This window comes from Anas acuta, chromosome 5 (genome assembly GCF_963932015.1).
Source record: "Anas acuta chromosome 5, bAnaAcu1.1, whole genome shotgun sequence".
Lineage (NCBI taxonomy): Eukaryota > Metazoa > Chordata > Aves > Anseriformes > Anatidae > Anas > Anas acuta.
In genome coordinates this window covers 61,756,768-61,783,932 of record NC_088983.1, presented here as the reverse complement: position 1 = coordinate 61,783,932, position 27,165 = coordinate 61,756,768, and the positions used below count along the sequence as shown (strand labels likewise).

Sequence of the window (27,165 nt, the reverse complement as noted above, 5' to 3'; positions counted from 1 at the left end):
CGCCCGCCGCCGCGCTGAGGCAGCGCCCGGGCAGGGCGGGGAGCGGGGCCGCCCCCCGCGCCGGGACCGCCCCTGCCCCGGCAGCCGCAACGCCTCTGGGCACGGGAACGGCCCGAGCCCTGAGGCGGCCCTCACGGGGGGGCCTCAGCAGCAGCCCGAAATGCCAGCGATTCGACCCAAAATGGCTGAGGCGGCTCGGGCTGCGAGGGGAAGGAGCCGAGCTGCCCCCAGGCACCGCATGGGCCGGCCAAGGGCGGCTCTGCTCCAGCCCTGCAGGCGCAGCAGCAGCATGAAGGGGCTGTTGGAACTGCAAGCCCTGCCATGGAGACCGCGTCTCCGCCAGCTGCTGTCGCTTTCTGGCTCTCCGCTTGTTTGCTCACCCAGTGGATAAACCAGAAGGGTGCCTGTGTGCTTCACTCGCATGCAGTGTCGAAAAGCTGTTTCCTATAAAGGCAGAACCCTGAATAGAAACAGAATCACAGAAGCATCTAGGTTGGAAGAGACCTCAAGATCATCGAGTCCAACCTCTGACCTAACACTAACAGTCCCCACTAAACCATATCCCTAAGCTCTACATCTAAACGTCCATCAGGAAGTTCAGTGTGGCACCCACTGCAGCCTGGAAGGAGGTAGAATATAGAGAGAGAAAAGAGAAAGGAGCACCTAAGTGAGGGAGACACGAAGCTCTGACTTGCTAAGCCAGCCCCAAATCCCAGCGTTGGTCCTCTACAAGGTGGTGTGAACTCATGCGGAAGGATGCAGGTTATCCCGCCTCAAGGTACTGCAGAATTGGAAGGATGGATCATTAAGAGTGTGGAAAGGTGCACGTCTGAGCAGAGAGTGGAAAAAAACTTCACCTAAGAAAACAGAGACAAGGAGTTTAAAAGTAAGTGTCTAGAAAAAAGTGAGAAGAACAGCAATTCTGGGTCTCCTGTTTTCATAGCATAAAAAAAAAACAAGGAGGCACTTAATGACATTATAATTTAGAAAATTAAACACAGATTGAAAGAGATACTTTTTCAACCAATGTAATTGTATGGTAGTTCACTACCAAAGAACATGTCTAGTGGGGCCAGGAAACCAGCAAGAGCCAACAAAGCATGCTTAGCAGATACCAGAAATGTTACTGCATCATTCACTCTCCAGAGCTTTTGAAAAGCTGTTTTATTTAAAGCCAAGACCCTGCATTTAAACATCTTCCAGAAGCCAAAATGAGATCTGCCATTAAGGAAGAGTTCTCCCAAATCCGTGTGGATAAGGTAACTTGCTATTGCTTGACCAGCATCAAACACCAGACGTGGCAGACCCCAGTTCCCACTGGGCACAATCTGGAACCATAAAACAACATGCCTCACCAGCCTCAACACCTGTGTTACAAACATGAGGAGGCAGCTGCAGGAGAGAGATGCCTATCTCCTGCTACCATGCTGCTGAGGCTTCTGTAGAAAAGAAGAAATAAGAGTCAAAAGCTCTCAAGACTGGTAATTAGAATATCCATTTTCAAAAAGCCCTAAGTGTAAAGTCTGATAGATGAGCTAGTGCACACAGAGGGATCAAAAAGATCCCTCTGAACCTTTGAGCTATATGAATCGTGGAAGTGCTTACTGTCATTTAAACAGCCCAAGACCATGTTTGTATTAAATACAAAACATACAGGGTTTCTAGATATTCAAAAAATGGAAGACCATCAGGGTGTCCTGGAAGATGGGAGTACACAGCAATTAGCTTCCATCTAGGGAAAGCTGACACGGGGAAGAAGACATATCAGGAAAAGTGTGTGGGGAGAAGCAGAAAGAAAAACAGTTTTCTTTGCCTTCACGTATGTGAAGTTTTCATCTTCATGTATGTTGTGCTACCTTGCCATTTATTCCTGGTTTGTTCTCTATGTAAAATAGGTGCTCTCCTAATACGCTTTTGATTGAAATGATAATACAACTCCATAGAACAGTTGAAAACACCTGCATTTGCAACTGAAAGTCTTCTGGCAACCTGGGCAGAGAGCATGACATCAAAGCAGGAGGACTCTTTTGAAAGGGGTGGGCAGAACCTAAGCAAGCTCTAAAATAAGAGCGGGTTATAAGCCCTTTCCTAACAGTACAGAAAAAGGAAAAGTGGCATAATGAACTCCATGGCTGTCATTTGTGGACCCATCCTGGTTCTATACTGTGGTGTAACACACATCCAAATTCACACTTCCTAAGTCGTTCATAAGACAGCCACAAGATTGATTTGATCTTTCCTTTTTAGGTCTTTTAGAAGGACAAAGCTGACAGTTTGTCATTTCTGGGTTAGCTCAAGCATAGTACAGAAAACACTTCTATTCAGAATTCTACATCATACGATATCACAAACAGGACAGATTTCACATAATTGTGTAAACCTTCTGGGTTTTCCTTTATCAGCTTGGATATTTCTAACTTTAAGCTCCAAATGACAAGGATCAGTGATGTGTTTGTGCTGGCGTAACTTCAGAAGTGGTTGTGTGTAGATTTTTCCATTCCTATATATCTAAAAATTAAGCCATCATATTTGAAGCAAAACCGTGCCAAGTAAGACTTATCTGCATTCATTACAAAATCAGAGCTCCTAGCAAGGTTCATGAACTTTCCTGCAGTAAGCTCAGGTCAGGTGCAAACGTATCTAGGATATTTTGTTTGTTTTAAAAGTCGAGCTGCACCTATCCAGGGCCAGATGCAATATGCAAGGTTTAGTATAATGAAGCAAAATTCAGCAGGTTCAGCGGATTTCTTCCCAAGCGGCGAGTTTTGGAATGTGTTTAAACAAGTTCAGCATAAACTCCAGGGAGAAGATTAAGAGTGTTAAAATTTTCACAAATCAAAACAAAGAAAAAGCTCACAAAGTGAATAAAATCAAAGTGTTGAATGGCAATTTTATGCTCCTTGTTGTGGACTTTGGATGAGGCTTAGGCCAAGTTCACATTCCTTGTGACTTTGGACAGAAAAAAAAAATCAAGTTATATCTTCTTGTTTCTTGAGTAAAACAAAAATGCTTTATTTTTTATATCCCAATTTCAACCATAGCAAGAAAATTATGTCGTAAAGGTGAGCAATTTGGAGATAAAACTCTGCAAAGGAGACAAATTTTTGTATGAAAGATTTATTGCAGCCTTTACGTGGTTGATCTTCTCTCTCAGCTCACTTTTCCTTACTGTATTTCATCTATTCTCATCCCAGTAAGTACGTTTGTGTTTCTTTATTGTAAGGCTGTGAAGCATAAATACCAATTGGTAAGACACTGAAATAAAATCTGTTCTGCAGTATCGGAGTAGGGTTCCCTAGCTTCCCAAACAGTATGTTTTCACTTCAGTCTCTTCAGTTTGAACCTGTCTAGCTCCATTGAGATCCTGCCTAATGAGAGTTTTGTGGTGATTAATATCAAGGCCAGGTTGGTTGGTGCTTTGGGCATCCTGTTCTAGTGGAAGGTGTCTGTGTCCATGGCAGGGGGTCGGAACTGGATGGTCTTTAAGGTCTTTTCCAAACCAAACCATTCTATGATTAAACCAATGCTTACATCCACCTCTTCCTATAAAGAAAATAAGTATTAAGAAATGTTAACTTCTGAGGAGTGAAGTGTTTGCTGCTGGGGATCTGCTTTCAACACCTGCTAAGGAACTCTTTAATTCTAGTCTCATAGCAGATCTCGTAACAACAGCCAGCATCTCTCTCAAAATCTTGCACTGGAAATATATCCAATGCTCTGATTCTCCACTGTAAATAATGAGCCCTGGTACTAAGGTGAAAAAAAAGTCTCCTGCACAGAGACAGACTAACATGTGTGATTGTTGGACAAGCATCATTGGATGCTTGAGGAAGAAACGAGCGTCATCATAATTTGAGCTCCTGTTGTCTTTGGAATTGCTGTCCCATTGGGCACTCATCCAAATCCAGTGGTACCACTAGAAGTGGATTCTGCTGTATGCTCCCTTCAGCCTCCCCCTTTTTACTGCCCTCTAATGTTATTCCAATATGCAGATACCAAAAAGGATTGTGTAGAATGAATTTGCCTATGATAGTGCTTAAATACAAAATTGGATAATCCCAGTTCAGCATATCTCCCATAGGCTTTTGCTTTTAAAGTCCACACCCTTTGAAGGTTATTATTAAACCAAAATTTGCACAGTAATTCTGCTCTCTCCTCTTGCACTGATGGTTTTTGAACTTTTCTGAACCATTCACACTATTTGTGTGTCAGTCAAAGCAGCTAGAATACCAAGTCAAAAAGACGTTGTCAGAAGAGATTCTTAGCAGCTGTAAGACAGGCCTGTATTCATAACAAACTAAAATCAGTTTGCTGCCCAGCAAAATGATAAGTCACTTTTTGCCTGTTTTCCCCTTGTAAAAATCAGTGGTGGTTTTCAGGTCCAGCTTTGTTGTTTGTTTTTTTCTCCTCCGCAGAGTCTCAAAACGGTTGGTGATGGAAGACACCTTTGGAGATCATCTTGCCCAGCCCCTCTGCCTAGAGCTGTGCCAGCTACAGCAGGTTTCTCAAGGCCATGGACAGGTAAGTGTTGATTATCTCCAAGAATGGAGACTCTCCAACATTTCTGAGCAACTTGGGCCACTGTTTAACTGTCCTCATAATGAAGAGGTGTTGTCTTATGTCTGAATGGAATTTCCTGTATATCAATGTGTCTTTTACTTGTGTTGTTTCCTCTGAGCCAAGTCACATTATTTTGCATTCAACCAACAAGAGGGGAACGACTGTAGCTCCCTTTGTCATCATGACAAATCCAAAGGACCTTGAGGTGTCCTTGCAGTACAAAAACAGGCTCTGTTAACTCAGACTGGGAGAACCATCCTGAAATTCTTGTAAGCTGTTAGCAAATGGTAACATGTCTTAGCCTGCTGAAAAGATAAAACCCAAACTGTTCCTTTGCATCAAATAGTCTTTCCTTTGCAGTATGGTGAGCAGGCAACTGTACTTAATACTGCAAAGCCTCAGGATTAATCTGAAGCTAAGTACATCATTCATAGCTGTTCTGTAAAACTGTCTACCCCAGCTGAGCATACAGTTTTCAATGTACATGCTTAGCTTTTGGGGAACTAAACAACAACAAAAACAGTTTTAAAAATCCTGCCTAATCTCAGAAATAATTGCAACCCACAGACGTTTCAAACTGAGACATGACTTATGTGCCTTTAAAAGCTGTTAGCTTCACCTGACAATGAGCCAGAAAATTAAAATGCTCCCAGCAGAACTTGTGAGTAGAACCAGAAACACTTTGCCATAGGTGTTCATTTGGATCATGATAATGACCTCCTTTTATACTCTCTAGATTTCTTCTTCCATCTAACATGTATACTGAAAGAAGTCAGTTTATTTAGGAAAAAAAATGAGCCATGGGCTCTGAAAAAAAGTTAACGTTCCATTACGCTGTAACACAGAATTGCAATCAAATTAAAATGAGGTTGAATTCACTGTACAAGCAAAAATATTTGAATGATTTTGTCTGGAGCCAGAGCAGCTAGAAAAGTGGGAGACTAGCTTTGTAATAATTGAGCATTTTGATAATTAGAAAACATGCTAATGTTTAGAAAGCATCTTCAAGGTCTTCAGATGATGTTTAAGATCAAATAGTATTAAGTTACTCTTTTCAGTTGCTTTCTTTAAAAAGGTATTGTTAGTGAAACTTTGCACAAGGAACAAGAATAACTACTGAGATTGTTTTTCTACTCTCTTCCCAGTACAATGGGTTAAATATATTTGAGCATGCAATAGAAATACCCAGCTGTCATTCAGAATTAATGCTACTTACTAGCTTGATTTACTGCAATCATCTACACTCTTGGAAATATATAACATTATTTGTAATATGACTGCTTTACACCATCGTTATAATACAATACAATAAAATGTTGCGTTCACATTAGAGATGATAACCTGAGGCAAAAGCGAAAATGTAGTCTGCCTACAGCTATAAAGAAAGTCTCTGGGTAAGCTAGGAATTGAGTAGTCTACCTTCACCAAAACATCCATCTACTGTGCATACAAAGCATATTCTGGGTACCGTGTGCCAAGCGCTGAGTTCTCCGTATTTCCCAATACAAGGACAGGACGAGAGTGCATCGCTTACTCAGTGTTTCTCTGAATTGCAACTGGTAATTTCAAATATACAGATGCACTAAACTTGACTTATACAGCTAGATAAGAATTTCTGTTTGCAAGAATTAAAAGTATTATTTATTTCACAACACCATTTCATGTCAATAGATGACTGAAGCTGGGGCTAAATAGCTCAACAGAAGCTAAATGTGAGACACTGTTCAATAACATGGTCCAACTTAGAGGCTTTCTTATTTATTGTGTTTTAACATTCTCATAAAAATGTTTTAGTTCACTGTTTCCCAGGTTCTCAGTGATCTAGCTGTCACAGAGTTTAACAGATACTGTCTGGACAGCCCCCAGCTTCCTTTGGAGGATGCTGAGGCTGTTTGTCTTTGGCAAGGAGGTAGCTCCTCACATAAGTATGTGGGGAGTGCTCCCTGCCTACACCCAGGAGTCTCCATGGGCTCATCATGCAACCCAGCACGCCTCTCTTGCAAGGCTTCCCACCAAGATTTCTAGGTGGTCCTACCTGACCGTGTGTCTGCCAGCCCCTCTGAAAGGGCAACCCCAATGTTAAGGTATGAAATAGGTGAGGTCCCAGCGCCTCACAAGCCAAGGGGCACCTGTATGAAGCCAGGTCCTGCTGCACTGCAGTGCTCAACCAACATTTTCCATGCAGCAAGGAAAAAAACAATGCTGAGGTATTAACAGGTCTGTGAGAACTGTATCAGCTGCATCTGGCAGACCAAGAGCACATTTTCCTCATTAACTTCATCAGGGATTTGAGTAGACTCACCTCAACAGCAAGTACAAATGAAAGCAATTTTGTTTGTCAATTTTCTGACAAAAAAAAAAAAAAAAAAGACAGGGGAACTGTTGTTTGCAAAATATCTTATCTTTCCTGGCAGCTAGACATGAAGGTACGTTTTTAAAACTTTCCTCTGGACTTAAAATGAGAAGTATTTAAGTACTAATTAATTACCAAGCAAAACATATGTCTTCAAAGAGTGCTGTAAAGAATATATAAGGGATGCATTAATATGAGGTTTCCACTTCAAAAAAATAAGTTCTTCAAAGAGAGTTTTCTCGTATGATAGAAGGTAAAGCGACATTTCTCATGTAATTTTGGGGTAAGAATTAAAAGAAAATAAAAACGGAACAGTGAAAGTGAGTTTAAATCTCTATTGGAAGTATTTTTTAGAAATTAAATTGATACAAAATTCTCTGAGCCTGAACAGGTTTTTGTATAGGGAGATGACTATGAATTTATTATTTTTTTTTTTTTAATTTGGCTTTGCATAAAACAAGGTGGGTTATATGTGTATGTTCTCTCTAATCTCTGAATAAGGCATCTCTCTGACTTTTGGGAATTTCTTCACACCTTATCAATGACAGTTCTGTGCTTTTCTTCTAAGCCAAATCCTGCTCCACTTTCCTTCCATTGATAACACATTTCGCCCTCTATCCTTCCAGCCACGGTGAGCTGGGTTCCTGTGCCTAGGGCATTCGTGTACCAAACACAGTTATTCATCTCTAGATCAAAACACTGATCCTAAGATTGTCCTTCAATCGCCCCTTCAGAAGCAGCAAGTTGCAAAGCCAAAGCAATTGAAAGCAGAGACTTCCTGGCTTGCCCAAAATGTATTATTTATCACTAAATCAAAGGAAAGCTCTGAGTTCAACACAGTGTTCCTTCAGTGGATGTGCACAAACAGTACCTGCTAAACAAAATGTGAAACCAGGCAGAAGATTTGCAATATATGATGCAAGGTAAATACTTTTGTGGATGTTTAGTTGCAGGCCTGAGTTTAGTGAGATGTCTGGGGAAAGGAAAAATGCAAAGGGCAAGAGACAACTCAGGATGTCAGTCTGTTATTGCCTTTCTGTGCTCTTAAGAATCCGCTTTGCAAAAAGTACCTTTTCTTCCTCTGGAACTGCTGAACAGTTTCCTCATTCTGACATTTGCTATTTATTGATTCTTGTCTACACCATCTTCCCATACATTAAGAAGGTGGTAATAGAACAGCTTGTTAACAAACGGTGCTATATTGTACTGCAGGAGCACAGGGATGTGTAGAGACACACTGACTCAAAGACCTAGAGAAACTCCCTTCTGTGCCTCAGCGTGTCTTCCAATTTAACTCTCAAGCAAACCCAGTTAACAATAAGGCTTGGCCTTTATATAGAGGCCTCAAAGTGAAACTAAGACTTGCAGAAGAAAATGAAGTCAAGGAGAAAAAAAAAAAAAAAAAAAAAGAAAAATGCAGCCAATCTAGAAAACATTGAAAAAGTTCACTAAGGGGTAACAGGTAAACTGATGTGGAAGAAGAGCAAAAAACAACCAGAAGGGAAGAAAATATGTATTATTAACAAAAAAAAAAAATAAAAATAAAAGGAGAGTCAGGTTCAGAAGACAGAGTTGAAGATAATAGACTAAATACAGCCAGATAAAGTATGTGCAAAAGTTCCATATGTCAGCAGGCTGGAAAACAAAGCAAAACTAAAGCAACTAACAAAAAGATGACAATTCTACTGCAATGAAAAGCCTCCAGAAATATCACGTATTGTAACGGGTTATTGGAGTAAGTCGGGCAATTCATGAATGAGGTCACAATAGAAATACACAAAGGTATGCAGTACCTGAAGGGGCAGCAGCAGGTGGTTATCGATACTTTTCTTCTTGTCGCCAAATTCTTACCACTTCACAGCAATCAATTTTGTTGTCAAAACATGCCAGCCATATAATAAATAAGCAACACTTGAAAGGAAATAGATGCTGCACATTTTTCTGAATGGCAGAGTTGACTTCAAATCATCTTTTAAAAACAAATCCATCTGTAGAAAGAGATATTACCGTGCTAAATTGTACTGAAAATACCCAGCACCACAGAGCTCTGTTCCTGGAGGTTATGCATTTCCCTGCCATATGCCCTAGCTGTCAGGTAGTAGTTAGAGTTTTCCCCTTTACTACTCACTTTGTACACAGCCTCTCCAACGGATCTACATGCATTATTGCATTGAGATAGGGTATTGTAGGGCAGTCGGTGGCTCAGACATGAATTTTATTCTGGAAAAAAGTAATTGTCAGTAAGTAGACATTTCCAGAAATCCACTGGAATTGGACAAAGTATTTATGCATATTTATTCTATAGTCAACCTCATAAGATCAAGGTAGAGCTGAGAGGAGGAAAACACAGTCAGACTAGCCTGCCTTAAACATTCTACCATGTTTTCCAAACGTCACTTAGTGCTGACTTTCCTCGATACAATTTTTGATTATTTGAAATTAAATCCAAATCTGCACAGTTAAAGAAAATTGTTCGTTAATTCAAATATTTGCAAGAATCAGTTGATATCATTTCCCTTGAAACCAACACCTCTGACTTAACTGTAAATCAGAAAAGAATAGTGGCAAAATTTTAGGTTTTTGTATTGACATCCTGTTTAACAGGCTTCGCTAACCAGCACAGGCTTTAGCGTGGCAGTTAAATAGCTTCCTCTGAGCATATTCCCCCGATTCCTCCTTCTCCACAGCAGTCATAAAATGTACAAAGTAGTACAAACAGTCTTGCTTGCTTACCTGACACAGACACACATTGACCAGACACAAAATGGAGACTCCGGGTTCTTTTAACACCTACCACTCAATGATTTATGTCATATATATAAAGTTTTATTAATTCCCCACTGACATGAAATGAATCATGAGCAGGTACAAAGGGAGATGCACGTCTGTCCCCATTGACATTTTCAATGATAGAAATGATTAAATATATTTATCTTGAAAAACAACAGGTTTTCAGCATCACAGTTATTTCCAGAGATGCTTGAAGTTACATTCCCTACCCTGTGATATTTAAAAGAAAATATTTATTTAAAATAAAATATTCATGACCAAAGGTAGTGTTACAAACACCTGTAGCCCCTGAAGAACAAGAGAACTCCAGGCAAGAAAGCAAAGCGTCCAAAGAGGCAGCACACCAAGAAACCAGCATGAAACTGGGTTTCAACAGAACAAAATTCTCAGTTCAGACCCTGATCACCTGATTTTGAACAAGTCACTTCACCCTTGGCTCCCTTTCCTTATGCAATGTTTACAGTGTAAACACACGAGGTGGTCAAACTGTGGTGCAGTTCAGGCTCACGATGCACTTGTTGCACCTAGCAGTGCCATTATCTGGGTGGAGAGCTCTGTGTTACCAACCCAAAAAGAACAAAGAGCAAACAAAAAAATCGACATCAGTTGACATTAAGCTGAATTTGCAAGCAAAAACACTCTGGCAGTGTAGTTTAAGTTAGAATCTGTAGGGTTTTTAAGAAGGACAGGTCACTAAAGTGCCTGGTGAGTATTTAGTCTTGAGGTATCGAACATCCTGTTGTCCATCACAGGAACATGTCACTTAACCAGCCAGTCCTCATGGGCTCAAGGAACTTCACTCATTTGTCTCGTAACAACGAAATACATCTTCAGCAAAGAATTCCAAGAAAACACAGCACAGAACATCTAACGCAAAGTTTTCTGCCCTAAGCGAGAATCATTCAATCAACCTGCAAACTGAGATAGAAGAATAAAACTTACTTGAGTAAATCAAAGCGAACGTAGTGGTTTAATTGTATCCCCAAAGAACAGCCAGGCTGCTGACGGTTACATAGCTTACCAGCACTGGACTGAAGACAGGTTAGAATTTAGATTCCTTCCATACTTCACTTCAGTGACATTCATGCCGAAAATTCCTCTAGATGAAAGATTAATACAAGCAGTCTTCCATAGCAGTGCATATATATTACAGGGTACGTGCATCAAAATAAGAGAGAAAACAAAGATGGAGATTTAACTTCTACAGTGGTGAAAATCTTACTGACAACACTTGTGATAATCTATAACTTGTCTAACTCATCTGAGAAGAAGAACAAGTCCCTCCTGTGCCATTCTGTAAAGGCATGTGGAAGCTGTATGGCTCCCTGGTTCCTTACATTTCTTCAGAAGAAACATTGACTCTCTGCCATGGATAAAAGGCATCCTGAGTAGTAGCAAAAAACGAGAGCATAGCGGGAACAAAATCTTTCATTTACAAAACATAACCAACCTCCCATGCCTTAGGTACTGAAGGAAGAGTCCCACCAGCCTTCATGTCTGCGGAGATGTCTTGCCTGGTGACTGGCTGCCTCCATGGTTTCATTTACTGCCCAGCCTACTGCAACACACTCCTCACTGACAAAGATGTTGATAAAGATATTTCTGGAGAAACAGAGAGGCGAGGGCTAAATGAACTAAACTGTATTTGCACCTCTGGATGACAATTCCATGTGGATATCACCCAGCCCTCGGGATGCTCTCATCCAGACAAAGCCACATACTTTTATTCAATCTATTCTAATCTTGCATTTAAAACTTTTTTTTTCCTTACAAAGTATTTCCACATTATACATGCAGAGGGAAAGAGAACGAGTGGCCTGACTTTTGAACAAAGAGAAATGTTCCAGGGCAATATCATCATTTATTTATTGGTTTAAGTCTGAATAGCTTCATCTGAACAGTTGTTCCATGTGCGATTTACTCTGGCAGACAAATTCGTAAGTGTAAAGAGATGGATAGAGTAGCCAAAATCTTTTCAATTTCACTTCCAACAGAACATAGCTGCTGCATGGTAGCAAAATATCAAATAATAAAAGTTCAAAGCTAAATAATTGAAAACTTGGTTGGGTAAAACCATCTCTTTTGCTAACCTACCCTACATCAGTGTTCTAAGAAAAATACAGAGTCAGGCTCAGTTCTTGGATAAAACCTGTAATTATTTTATAAAGACATATTGTAATTGAGGATGATTCAGAGATAGCTGAAGAAATAGCAGCTGTATCAATCTTCAGGGAAACAGTTCACAGAACTACATTTTTAGAGACTCCTCAAGGGCAACTGCTAGCTATAGCCCATCTGTTCATAAAATCAAAATGAGAAAAAAAATCAATTAGGATTTAAATTTAAATCAGATTTCAAGCCCAAAGCTTTTAAATTTCCTTGTCTAAGATTGCAAGCGCAGAGGCTTTGGATTTAAAAGCTGCATGATCTACTGGAAAGAATGGCTGGCAGGTCACACCATTACTTGTTCAGGTCTCTCCTTTAGGCCAAATCTGTGAACACTTGAATTTCCCACCCCCCTTTAATCACAGTCAAAATGATGTCCTAAACTTCAGTTTCCATAGCCCACCCAGCATAACAGCCCACAGCCTTTTTCTTTCCAGATCCCACCAGCAAGTCAGTTTGCTGCCCTGGCCCTCTGCCGAGCCAGGCTCCTGTCCCCAAGGAGACCACGCAGTGGCTCTCTGGCTGCGGCTCTGTCCTTTCGCATTTCAAGCATGGAGCGCCCTGAAAGTCAAAATCAACAAACTGTAAGAAGTTGGATGCAAAGATAATGAGGAAGGTGATGTGGAAGTTCTATCAAACAGCATTTTGCTAGTCAACAGATTGTCATTGGATCAGCATCTCCCAGATCACAAGACACTGCGTGGATATCAGTGGGAAATGGACACAAAAAGATTTATGAGTAGTCATTCACATGTAAGGGATGCGACTTGGGAATTAGTAGATTTGGATTTCCTATTGCAGCATAAACATCAAATTACGTTATTGCTGGGAGAGCTGCAATGCTAAGAGCTAACACCGTAACAAGACCTCCTCCATGTTCATAAATAAAGCTTCATTTTATTAAGCCACAGAGAAAGCTCTGTATTCAGATGGATTTATTAACATTGTCTACCTTGCTTGAAATACACACTGCAAAACCTATGGAAGCATGGCAGATATTGTCTGTAACAACAAGAACTGCAAATCAACCTCCGGATTTCCAAAGGGATGAGCAGAACTTCACTGAGTTGGAGCGATGAAGATTTACAGCTACTAAGGGCTCGGTCCAGTATTTCTGTAATACTACATAAATCATCATAAAACATGACAGACGCAGCATTAATGATGAGCTGCTAAAACTTAACCAGGACCTCCTTCAAACTTTGTGCCTTCAATCAGTGCTATATATGACACCTCTGGAATAAGCTGCTCTTTCATTCCAAATTCATCAAATTTTATGTCTTCCCTCTCCTTGAAGTGATGGGTTTTTGGCTAGGACAAATTTTGTAGCTGAGCCTTTGCTGGTCTGGGCTGGAGTTCACTTTGAGAGTATAACCTTCCTCTACTTCTGATGCATGAGATTTGTATCAGAGTTAGGTTATCTGATGGGCAAACAAGTTCCCTCTCACTGAGCCTAGAGGGTGGACAAGCTATGCTAGATGAGGGTGAAGGGGAAATCCAGAATAATGATGAAGATAACTCCCCGAACCAGCTTCCCTTTCCTTCTCGCTCCAGGCAGTGAGAATGGTGTGCCGGGAGCACGAGAACGGCACTTTCACACGCTCCAGCAAGACAGAAGCTCTGCCCGCTGTACTGCTAAAGGGATGGATACCTATCAGTGCAGGAAGAAACACCTGCATTTGCAAGAAGCTGCTGTCTAAGCAGGCAGCAACATCTCAAGAAAGAAAGAAAGAAAGAAAAAAAAAAAACTCAATGCATTGAAGTAGAACTGCAACACCTTCCTTTAGGCACAGCACATTCCTCTCCTCCCACCACTCTCCATGAAGCCAGACCATGTGTTTGGAGGACACACGGCAAAACTGTCCTTTGGGGCAGACCTGCAACTTTCCATGCATTTATAAGAAGGCATGTAGAAGACTTCATACGGTATTTCACCTACCCTTGCAACCTCCTGGGGGCAGGGGCTCAGCCCATCTCTCTGCTCTCCTTAGAGCCTTTTCAGAAGTTCTGGCCTGCAGTTGACTCAGACTACCACAGAGAAGAGGTTGCCTTCTTCAGAGGAGTTTGGGAGGCTCTGGGAAAAATAGCACCTGCACTAAGGAATTCAGGAATTCGTCCCTTCAGAAATCACACCACACATCCCCAGTGCTGCAGAACTGCCTTAAAAAAAAAAGTCATACTGTTCCCAGATAAATCCAGTCTGTTTTGAGCTGACCCTTGGATTTCAGCTTTAGCATTGTGGTTTGTAACATTTTCTCTACAACAGAGTGTTTTCCCTGCAGATCAACAGGCTTACAAAATCACAAGTGCTGAGGCTTTGGACTCTGTTTCATGAGAGCCTGAAAGTGCTGAGAAAGCAAGCAGTAACATGGACCAAACATATAAGAAATCCAGCTGATTTCCATGAAACTATTTAATGTGTGGCAATGACTGAGTTACCACGAAATAATATGTATTATAGCTATATGCATGCAGCATCAGTATTCAACTGATCTTTAGTCATTTATCGATTACTAAATAATTAACTTTTACCACCAATATACTTTTGGTTAATCATACTTTCCATAACAGTTGGAAGTGGATCAGACCACAAAACGTCAATATGGAAAAGTTTTCCAGTGCTTTGCATTTTCTTCTGAGATGAATGAGATAGATTAACTGCTTTCTCAGCGACAGGATTCATTATTTGGATGGATGAGAGTTGTTTAGATCACATTCCAGCCTCTTGCCATGGGCAAAGATACCTCCCACCAGCCCAAGCTGCCTAAAGCCCCATCCAGCCTGGCCTTGAACTCCTCCAGGAATGGGGCATCCACAGCTTCTCCGGACAACCCACGCCAATGCCTGCTGGTCAGCCCTAGCAACGCACAGTCCAGCTGATAAAAGGCTGCTCATTGTATCAGCATTCCCTGTCCGTCCCGGGGCCTCCAGGTTGTACAGATCTATACCAAATGCTGAAAAAACTTCCAGCTTCCTGAAAACTTCCTCCTGCACGTTGCAAAGGATTGGAGTTTTCCTGCAATAGACGAGCAGATCGTTTAACAACTATACTTTTGCCATTCCAACTTGATATGCTGTCTTATTCCTCTGGCACGTAATGGAAATTTGGTTAGTAACTTGGAGAAACAAAGTTTCTTCTCCTAAGGACCATTTCCAACACCAATGTCCGTGCCATCCCTTATGACACTAATAATTAGGAGCAGACCAGCCTTATCACAGGAGTTGAGATCTAGCCGGAAACTGTTGATGATATGACTTGACCCACAAAGAACCAAAACGGTTGCAGATGGAGCAGACTTTCCATTTTCATGTGGTTTCTTTTACAAGTTCGTAAGAGAAATATTAATAGCACACTAATGGTAGCAATTACTATAATGAATGTAACAGCTGGTACCAGCAGCTGAGCATACGTTTCAGTTTTAGACTTTTCATGTATGGTGTGAGGTGGCTCTGAGCACTTACAATCACGGTCTCGCACTTTTCCTCCCTGAGGATTCTATTTTCAGCATGCCCGTGCTTGTGGCTATAGGATGGAGAGCTACCACTGTAAATAAGTCACCCCTCAGGATGTTATTTGCACTCTAAGAAACACAACACGTAGCATGTTCAAAGTAGACCCGATATGGTCAGCTCCAGTATTCTCTGCGAGTGGGGTATCACCATCAAAGCAAGCGTCTTTCAGTCGTGTGTCAAGCAGTTTTTTCCTCCTCTTCCTAAAGAGAAAAACAGGCAGAGGAACTGCTGCAGTAGAACCACGAAGCAAGAACTAATCCTGCTCACTTGGAAACATTTACATACAAAATGCAAGTCTGGGCTCCCAAGGCTGCCACCCACCTGCTCTGCCTCTGAACAGGCTCCGTGAAAGTAAATGAAACAGAAATGTAGCCCAGACACTAAGAAAAGTTAGAAAGAAAATAAGAAAATTGTTCTGGCCCATCTTCTCTCAGGTTATAGTCAGAATTTTAATTAGGGATTAATTAGGCTCCTGCTCTGCAGGACACGGGCATCTAGTAGCCATTTGAATGACGGGTTTTAGTCAAACTCATATGATAATGCCAACCTCCTCAAGAGCAGTTCAGCTCAGGGCTTTACCTCCAAACTCCCCAACCCTGCCAAGTTTGGCATTTGACATTCCTGTTTTAAACTTGGAATTCAAGCCTATTCAAATGCTTGGCAGTCTCGATAAGCTTTTCCTGCTAACAGTCTAGGAACTCAGGAGCCTGAGGCACTCCCAAGCTTCTGCAAAAACATGCAGGGATTGAACCGCATACAGGAAACAAAGGAAGCACGAAAAGTGGGAGCATTTCTGGGATTCACTTCGCATGGTGTTAAAACCTAAAAGGGTACAATGACCATGTCCATCATCTGTTCAAGTACTGAACATTCAAGGCTAATGTTTATAGAATCAGTGAAGGCTTGCCTGCCCTAAGATAGGAAATTGCAGATTCCTCTTTAAATCAAGCCTCAGACTGCTATCCAATCAATCAAAATACAACAGAAGTACTTTAATTTGTTTCTCCTGAAGAGCTACATCTTCCAAAATTACCTTGAATCTTTCTCAGTATAAAACACTTCCAGAATTCATCAAGTACCTAGACTGAAGACAGCATCTATTACCACGTTTGGAGTTACCTTCTTGGAAGCTTAAGTTAAATTTGATTCCCTTGGCCCCATCTTCTAAACCAAGGGTACTGGTTACTTCATGCGTTTGGTTTGAAGGCCTATTCCAGCGTACAGTGCCATTATGAAATGTCATGACTGCATTTTTACATCTCCTCTCTGTGAAATTGCACGGGGTGTGAACAACAAAAGTTTTACGTTTAAGCTTCATGCCTATTCAGCAGGACGTTGTGCAGTAATCCTCAATGTCAAAAAGAGGGAAAAGAATGTAAGAGGCAGAGGGTAGAGAATACACCAAGATAGTTGCTGAAGGGAAATTAATTTCTGAGAAGCAACAGAAGACAAATACCTTTTCTCTATTTCTATACAGCATTAGGATCTTTTCTGTTCTGAGATTGCTGGAAAGCAAATCTCAAAGTACAAGGCTCAGAGGAAAACAAAGACACATAGCATATCCAGTGAGGTCTGCAAAAAACAAAGGGACAACTTAAAGGCAATCTGTCAGCCTAATAGCAAGGCAGGCACAGTTGCTGACTTCAGCGAGGAAGCAGACAGCTGCATTTTGAACAAATGAGAAGCCCTGGAGAAGTGTTGCTGGCAGCTGTGTTAGAAGGGCATTAAAATAATAAAATCCTGCAGTCACAAGGGCAAGTGTTGCAGATACAGGTGAGTCATGGACTATTTCAGGACACAGGTTTTTGAACCTCAGAACTCTCAGGGACACCTACAACGTGGCCTCACATGTCTCTCTGTGGGAAACACATGATCAAAGAGAGACATCCTCAGATGACTCAGTTACCACAGTATCATTTTTAGACACCTTTCTCTGCTTTGCTTAATGCCAAACAAATGTCAATGAAAAGTAATGCAGAAGGCCCTATTTCTGCTCAAATTGATGAGCACCAGGTTGGTGGTCCTAGAAAGCGTTGCTGCCATCGAGATGTCAAAGCCTGCATTTAAAACAAAAAAAAAACAGAAGACTGAGTTTTTGTTCAGATTCTAGAATATCACCCAAAACAAAAGGGAGGGTACAACCCCACTACAAAATCATGGTAAAAGCTGTACAACAACAGCAGGTATTCTGACAAGTCTTATGTCCTTGGCACAGTATGAAAACAAACCAATACATACACAATGAAGAGTAAAATGACAAAAATGCACTTGACTTACTGGAAAATTATATGTGTTTCAAGATGATTCTGCATGGTGTTTTCATTTGTATATTAAAAAGTACCAGCCATAGCACAAACGTCTGTGTCATGGACAACTAACTGTCTGACTGCGTTGTTACAGGATTTTGCTATTCATTTAATGCCAAAAAGGAGCTGGCTTGCAGGCCAGATAGTGTGTCATCCTTTTTACACCCCATTATCTGCACAACACCGGTATCAAAGTCTAGTGGATAGGCACCAGACAGTGCCTCAGGACACCTGGATTCTTCCTGTGGCTCAGCCACCAGCTGACACTGACCCTGAACAAGTTTTTCATCCTTATTTTGTCCTTTTCATTCATGCGGGATCAAGCTGGTCTCTACCAGAGAAAAAAAAAAAAAATACGACCTTGAAAGATTGCAAGGGAGAGAACAGAGAGAGATGCAAATGCCAGAGACTTCAGCATTGATACTGTTGTCCCAGGTACACCATGAATATTTCAGGCAATCCTCATTTGTTTATGTTCTGTTCCAGGCTCATTCCTGCCCTGGCTGATGTTTTAGCTGCTGAAAGTCTCTGCTGAACCTAGACCTCAAGGGGACTGCCTGGGGGTTAAATGCTAAGGTATATTCTTGAAGGTGTAAATCTTTAATTTATTTTCTAGCCCCTGACACAAAGAAGGCACTTTTCCAAAGCAATTACAATGAATATATCACCCCAGAAACCTACCACTGAGGGAACAGTAGGTAGGAGGATGCATTCTTGGCCCTTAATGCCACCACCACCACCACCTGTATGACTGGCCATTCCACCCTCTATTTAAAAGAGGAAAAAAAAAGTTGATTACTCCCCCTGCCCTGCCACGTCTGCTGCTCTGCGTGCCACAACCAAGTTTTGCCATGTTGAAAGACACTGTCCAGGAGAACCAACCAACCCAAAAATAAAACCTCTCCCAAGATAAAAACACTAAGTCTTTAGTCTTGATGTAAGAAGTCGCTGGGTGGTACATGTAGCCTGCACTTAGATTTCAGTACTCCTTGTGAGTGTTTTCCTTTACATCACTGTCACACAGATCCCTCAAAGAGAACGTTCTGACCTTGCTATAAGATGACCTTGCTTTTTTTTTTTCTTCAGTATATTATTTTCCTCCTTGCACAGCCAATTTTGCCATTTCATTTGGTCGATGAACTCTCATATCCTTTTCCTTCACTCCCACCACTTCTGCAGGAGCCAAAAACACACAAACTACAACTGGACAGTGGTTATTTAAATCATTAAAGCTGGATTTCAGTTAATTTTGTAAAATATGATCCAAAAGTGTAAAGTGGCTCTCTAATTAATAGAGAGAAACAACACTGTATTATTATTATTATTATTATTCATCTATTCCGTCAATAGCAAAGCTCTTGAGCTTTGTGTGTGAATGATTATGTCCCTAATATCATGACTCGCATTTTTAAGCACAGTGTCTTAGCTTCAGACTCTTAAAAAATAGGCTGTGTCAGGTAATTTGCTGTAGGCTCCCTAGTGTAAAGACAATCTTTGTTTTTACTATATGTTTTCACAAAGAACCTCCTTATTTTTGCACTCAACATTTAGAGTGTTTATGTGACTTAAGAAATAATGTTACTGCCTACAGGCAATCCTGTCTGAGCTACCCTCAGTGACCCACTGAATACACTGTCCCTCAGAAAGTCCTCTAACATCCATACGCAAACACACACAAGTAACTTTGCATCACCACTTAAGATAAAAACAACCTTGTACCACCTACAGAAATAGCACCAGCTACTGAAGGAAAGCAATTTGCAAGCTGTTTTCAGAGTATATTTCTTCTGGATATACAGCTGCTTTCAACCTCTGCTGACAGCGATGCCTTGACACACTGCTCAGGGCTCTCTGGATGTCTGGGCTACGTATTTTCTTCTTCATCGAGGTGAAGACTGTACAATGTCACGTAGCAATTTAAGAACAGAGTGTTTTTAGCAAGGTTACCTCTAAAGGCATTGGAAGTTGGCAAATATCAGCCAAGATCTTGAACACGCTTCAGAGAAAAGGCAGCACAGCAGCTTTGAGTGTACCCAGTTTGACGAGGGACTGAACTGGAAACCCAGCTGATTCTTTACTTCAGAGCTTCATCATGCAATTTACCCACTCCCCCAAAATCACCAATGGAAAAAAAACGTAGCGTTGTTTCTAAACTAAGTGCTTATTGATGTCTTAGTAACACTAGTCTGTTTTTGTAAAGCAGCAGCTTAATGACCACTCACAGTCAGCCTGCAGAAGCTGGAGAGGAGGATGGCAGTAAAAAACCCAAGAGCTCAAATGTCAAGGAGCACTTCTGCCTTCAGGACACTTCTCTGAACTGTGCCGTGTCTTTGTTGCAGCCAGCATGGAACAGTACTGAAGTCCACAGGACCACTTATCTTGGAAATAAGAACATGACATTGCATTCAAAATGTTTCCGTGCCCTTGTGCTTCCCAACAACAACTTAGTAAGGTGCAGAGATCCTTTGCAAAGCAGCAAGCTCCTGCAAATACAGAGCCCCAAAACCACTGGAGTAGGAAGAGCTGTATCTTGCATGTTGTGGTAATGACTATAATTGAGGCACTGCCATCATTATTTTATTTATTTATTTATTTAGCCTTTACTTACATTTTTAAATGGGTTATTACTAAATATTATGGACAGTACAATATTACAGCAAGACTGGAGGTGGCAATCACTGTGGATCTTTTCAATATCAATTTAATTTAAGCAAGAAATCTAACTTGCATGGAATATTGTATTATTTTTCTAGAAACACAGACCTTCTGCCATGGATTTGCAGAATCCAACTGCAAGAATGCCTTCCCCTGAAAATTATCGTTTTAATTGTGTTCCAGTGACTTAATATTTACGCATTTAGAAAGTAAGTGCTGTGGCATTTCAAAAGGCTCCTGTGAATGGCAAGCTGACAAGTGCTTGCATATCATTCCAAGCAGAACTACTTCATATTGTTCTGCTGACTGTAACAGCTATAATTACTCTTTTATTCAAAATGCTCAACATGTTTCAAGATACAATACAAAATCTTCCCATAGTGTTCTTAGGAGTCTGCTTTCCACTGAAGAGTAGATCCTGAAGCAGTGGAACATGTAAATTAACACTATGCCAAGAGCTGCCCCAAATAAACATCACCCCGTTGTTTGCAGTTAATTTGGCTCAGTCTGACAACACTCAGCTATCAGCCTGCTGTGTACTGACCTTACAGAGAGCGAGGTGGCAGTGCAACAAGCTGTTGACTGTGCTTAGACAAACAAAGTTATCTATCGTACTGGGCTCTTGCTTGCTTTTTTCAGTGTGCTTACTGTAGGTCTGTGTTTACCTACTGGTAAACCTGAGCATTTAGTCACTACTAGTTGTTTCTTTGTTCCAGTTTGTGCTTGGAGAAAACCAATGCTCTAAAACCTCTTTGGTATTTTAAAGTCACTCAGAAGCTCTCAGGGAGTTCATCCCTGAAACTGGTGTAAATATTACTGCTTGCTTCACAGAACCAAGAATTTCATTTCTGGTCTGTTGATTTCCTGTTAAAGACTCATTACAAGTTTCTGCTGCTTGCATTAGCGTTAGAAAAATACTTAATTGTTTCTGCTTAAAAACAGTCACCCCACATAAATCAAGCATAGGAACACAAATTGTACAGACTAACATTTTTCAGAAATAAATTTGTAACCAGGTTTTTAGATCAATTTAACACAGAATAAAAATCTCATACAAACACAAAGATGGAGCCATCTCTTCAATGTCAGAGCTGCCCATTCAGGCTGCAAATGTGAGCCATAGAATATTTTTCTGAAATGAATTTCTGCTATTACTTACACTAACAATTACACTCCTATGATTATAACTCAGTAAAGTTGCAAAAAACAAACAAACAAAAAAACACACTTGTGGAGGAGGGAGCCAATAGATGGTTTGAAATTAAAAGGAATGAAAGAACGTAAAACATAAATGCTGTTTCCTCAACAATTCAAACATGTTGCACCCATATTTTGAATACTGAGCACAGTCCTTGTCCTTCCATTCCCAAAAGGACATTGCAGACTAGAAAAGATACAGAAAGGGAAACAAAAGCAAAAGTATAGAATGTTTTCTAAGGAAAATATATACACAGGCTTCTTCAACATGGAAAAAAAGAGAGCTGAGGCTGGCATAAGAACAAGGTTTGCTAACTGTAATTGCTATGGAAAAGATGAGTGGGGAAGGAGTGCGTACTTTAAGCTGCTTCTAGTGCTGGGGAGATACTGGTGGCACTGCTTGCCTTGGGATATGATGAATGCTAACTGAAATCTTACTCACGTTCAAAAGCTGGTTAGAGAAATGACAGGAGAATCCACAAAGCTGCTGCCTTTGGTTCAGAAGTGCCTAAGGGGCAAATCACTGGAAGCTAAAAACATTACAGCATGCCATGAGCAGTCCGGCACACACCTTCTGCCACTGTGCGCTTTCCACTCATCTGCTCTGGGCACCGCTGGTGACAGAGGGGACCCGGTGCATCCCTGGGCAAAACACTGCATAGCCTTCTTGCAACCACTTCCCACCAGTTGTTCAGGTGAAGAAACTTATTTCCAATTCCCTGAAGAACCTCAAAGCACCTTACAAACTGTGAGACAAACCCTCACCAGCCTGCCAAAGCTAGTATTTCATTCCCAAGCACGTACAATTCCCCTCCTTGGGCAAGCCCTGTCAGTAGAAAGTGTAAGAAAGGATCATTTTGGCACATCACTCCAAGATGTTTACTTGCACACCAAAGAACCACACCAAGAGATTTTTGCTCTGTCATAACAGAAAAGAAATATTTGATTTGAAAGATGCTAGATCTTTTTCTGATCTGTCTCTGGAAGCCTGATTAAGAAAAAAAAATCATCTTTGACGTATCACAAAGGCCTCACTGAATCCTGAAAACAGTGAGAGACAGCTGTGAAAAATGTATATATCTGAGACTGATTTCATGCCCTTCTCAGAGCTGTCATAGCAAAGCAAAGTGCAGAATTCTTCCTATCTCACTGTAAAACAAAACAAAACTCCAAACCAGCAAGAACAACAAACCAAATTTGCTCATTTTCCCCTCTACAAAAAATGTTGCTTTAATATTTGAAAAATGGGTTAAGTCCTGATGGAAATCAATCATTGCAAGTAGATGTCTAAAAATTTTTCACCACTGTCAATAGCATATTAATATTGCAATTATTTTTTTCAAGTGCGCCAAACACTTCTTTGTATACCCCAATGCTTTTCAGTGGCCTGTCCATTTTAAAACCTGTCTACTTTAAGCTCAGTATTTTGTATTCTTGCCACACTAAGCAATCCAGGTGGGTGCTTAAGACACTAAAAAGCTTTCAAAAATACCAAGTTTCATTAATTTCTGTGCTCCCCATTTATCACTGCCAGGCTGCAAAAAGGAACAGGAGCAAAAGAAAAAGTGTATGGCACAGAAGATCTAAGGGTTGCTTGCAAGTTTTTCCCCCCTCCTCCCCAAATCTACCACAGCTATAAAAGTGAATTAAGTGGCCTGATTACCTTCTAGAGATACAGTAATCTATTTAGCAAATTAAAATGATACACACCTAATAAAAAGAATATGTTCAGCAAGATCAATGTTATAGAAGATTGTCATGCAAAAACTGTCCCTCAAGACAATTAAAATAAAAATACTTTCTCCATTCCCAGCAATGCTTCATTTAATTTTCTTGCAGGTCAAGGTAGCCTAATTAGCTCTAAATAAGGAACCCCCAAAAGAATTTGTTCTATCATACATTTTTTTAAAGCCTTTAAACATGTGGTTCATTGAACTGAAGTCAGAGTTGTTTGAAATTCAGACTGTTTTGGTGTTCATGATATTGCCCTTTCCCTCAGACAGAAAGGTGTACCGTGTACCAGCTCTCATAACACTTCAGCTCCCAGCTGATGTAATTTTTTTTTTTAAAGTCTGTCTTGGTTTAAGCCCACTGAATAAATATTTCTGTGATGTGTTTTAATTGCACATCCTTCAACACGCCCTTTGCCCAATGAAGCACCATCAGATGGCACATCAGAAAAACAGGCTGAATGCCAAACAGACAAAAGCATTTTTGGAGCCTGAGTGAAATCACCATAGTACTTCAAATCTCGAGGTTTCTTCTGGAAAAGCAGCAAACAGGAGTTCCCTCACCTTGCATGCATGACCTTGGTGTTACACAAGTGCTGCAAAGGGCTCTGCTTTTCTCTGCAAAAGCACCTAGTTGTCAGAAATATTCAGAGGTTCCGTAAGAAGCAAAGAAACAACAGAAGCCCACCCCACATCCTGGTCACCTGGGGCAAGGTATCTACAAAGCTGACCCTAGCAATCTTTGCGATCATGACTGCTGGTTAAGTAGGGCTGCTAGTTAAGGACAAAAATGTGGACACAAAAATGAGCCGAGTTCTTCTCCATTTGCCAAAGGTATCTACAAAATTCAGATGTGTGCTATTTCAGGCAATGTTCACACAAAAATGTATACATTGGAAAAAAAATAGTTTCTGTCTACTGATGCCTGTGGATCAAAAGAGGCACCAGCATGACAGAACTATTATTTCACATTCATAAAATACATCTAGAGGCATGATCCAAGAACCAAGAAACCAGTGGTAGTTAAATTGGTATCTTCTAGCTCAGGCATCATCATGCAAATAAGCAAACGCTATATTTTAGTACTTGTGAAATGCTGACACGCATACATAAATCAGGAATCATTTGCCAAGCTGTTCTCATGCTCTTTCATTTTAAAGTGGCAAGAGCCTAATCTAGACAATTGTACAGCAAATGTCATTGGCCACAGTTAATACTGAATGTTTTCGTACAGTATTTTGAAAAACCTGAATATCAACCAAAATATGCCTTTAACTCCAAAAGCTTGGTAGGTTTTGGAGATAGCATACTGACAGAAAGAAAACCAAATGAAGCATCTTGAAAAATGAGACAGGCTTTTGACGGTAATTTTGCGTGTATTCCTGTATGGTGCTACTGGCTATTACTGGTTCGCAAGGAGACAAATCAGAAATAATTATTGGGAATCTTCTGTGGTTTTCTTTATACACTTTCTTTTAAAGGATTCCCCATAGATTAAGTAATTAACATTTTTTTTTTTTAAGGGTGCTAATTCTTGCAAATTATAACAATGAAAATAAGTGTTTACACCCTTTGGTTATAATTCAGCTGATAGTGATCTGTAAATTTGGATATTCTTTAAAGAGCTTTTATTCTCTGCACAGTCACTATTTCAGCAGGAGGATTATAGTTTGTTCTAATAATTACAGGCAAGAATAAAACTCAAGAATAAAAGGTCAGATCAGCCAATTATTGAATATCTCAATTATTTTTCTGAAATCTACATAGTGGAAAAATAAAGCAGAAATAATAACTTCCAGGCTAAATTCCCATTATTGTCCTACCTTCTAAACCTCTAGAAGCTACATTTTTAGATATTGCCTGAAGCTGCGTAAACGAAGCATATACAGAAAAAAGACTTCTTCCTGCTCTACAGCGCAGCACCATTTTGCTATATTCTTAGATGAATAAAATTATAGAAACTATACAGCTTGATTTTCCCAAGTACAGCATGGATTAGATAAAACTTTCCCTTGCAGTAGTTCAGTGTTGGTAGACTTTGCATTTTGCAACCCAGCAGCCAGAAATTCTACTATTCCACTAACTTCTTTTAACAATATTGCATTTCGAACTGAGCACAATCAAACCTCTCCAAGTTTCCTGGTAGGATGAACGAAAGATCTCTTAACATGGCTCTACTCAAGATGATTGTAGCAGTGCTAGGAATACCCTAAGTTATGGGTTAAACACCCGTGGATTGTCACCAGGTGGGCAGATGTCCATCACACCTATGTCTGGAGTAGCATCTGCAGCTGGTTTCTAGGCACATACATACTACCTTGTCTTGGAGCAATAGCCTGGGGGGTGTCCAGACACAGCATTTGCCACTGTCTTAGGTAAAACAAGTTAATCTGCAATTAATTAACTGGCATTGACACGGAACTACAACACGTATATTAGGTGTTCAGTAAAAACAGAAAACATCTCAGTAGCACACGAAAGTCTCCGGTGACCTTGGCTGTATCTGAAAGCTCAGACATTGTAGAGATGGCTTCAGCCGTGGTCAGCTTTGCTTTCTCCATCACCTCTGGCCACTGAGCCTGACCGGTGAAGGCAGAGGTTTGGGCCGGACAGCCACGCGTTCGCAGCCCTGGGCCACCCAGTTTTCCTGCTTTGCTGGCTCCATTTTCTTGGCGCCAGTGCAACTGCTTGCTACAACAAACATCGAACAAGTAGGTTAAGCAAAAATAAAAGCAGCACAAGCAGAAATGTAAACATTTCCAACAGGAGGTTTAAAAAAACCTGCAGCTCTGTGTTTCTATAGGAGGCTTATGCATTTGCCTCGTTTCTTTGAATCAAAACATTCTCACCTAATGTATTTAAGATTGCTTTGGGATTACTTAGTTAAGGTCATGTTTTAGAAAACGCTAAGAGCTGTCACCAGAACCAGATGAAGAGTATTTATAGAAAACAATTTTAATACACTTGGAAAAATAGAGACAACTTAGGAGAGATGTGAAGAAACCGAATAGGAACAGATCTTCTGAATCCAGAAAAGACTAAATAGTTTTATCTGTCTTTTCTTACATACATCTGTTTCAGGTAGACATTAAAAAATATTAGTTTTTTTCATTAATAACAAAAATATATAAACAAGAGAGTCATGAATTTCCATTATCGTCCAGCTTATGCAAAAAAGGATAATAGATTAGTAACAAGATTTTAACTTGAACAGAAACAGGACTCAATAAATTTAGTCTCATTCTCCTCCTTTCTTTTTCCCAGTCCCATTAGCCTTTCCATTAACTTTAATCACCACGTTTAAACTGATAGTAGCCAAATCAACTTCTTTACAGATACTTCTTAATAACCACATTCAACCTCATCCTTGCTATTTGCTTATCTCTCCAGTGCAGTTCTTCCAGTTCCACATTGTCTGTAGAGAGCTTCTCACATAGCGCTTTCTGAATAAGCACATAAAGCTCTTTATCCCCATGCTACACCTTCCCCTTGTCCAGCCTAGCTGGATCTCTTTTCCCACTCCTCTTTCACTGATACAGACCCTTCCGTCTGTGACAGCATTCCCGACTCACTTACCTTCATTGACTCCATCTTGCTTGAAGCTTCAGATGAATTTCTTTTAACCCTTAATCATAGGTTGGTCACCAGTAAATTAAAAAAGCAGATTAGGGCTTTTAAAATGTTCCTTTAGTACTCAACCGAGAGATGCCATTATCAAATTAAGTTGTACGTTTAGTTTTTGGGGTAGCAAGTTATTTAAGCAGGAATAAATTCTCAAAGTTCTCAAAGTGCCATCCTACCTCCAAAGCCCCAATTTAAAACTTATTTTTATTTGAAAATATTCCTTAAATACCTTTAGATGCACATGAGGGATCTGAAACAAACCCCTACTTTG

At 40.5% G+C, this 27,165-nt stretch overlaps 1 protein-coding gene and 1 long non-coding RNA gene across 8 annotated transcripts in view; one reads left to right on the top strand and one right to left on the bottom strand.

Annotated features, from left to right (window-relative positions):
• TUB (TUB bipartite transcription factor) overlaps positions 1-27,165 on the bottom strand; it is a 116,934-nt gene that overhangs the window by 56,693 nt on the left and 33,076 nt on the right. The window lies entirely within an intron of this gene.
• Positions 29-20,080, top strand: LOC137857970 (uncharacterized). The gene is made up of 4 exons (XR_011097443.1): positions 29-886; positions 4,416-4,521; positions 18,175-18,264; positions 19,892-20,080. It is a non-coding gene; the product is annotated as an uncharacterized lncRNA (long non-coding RNA).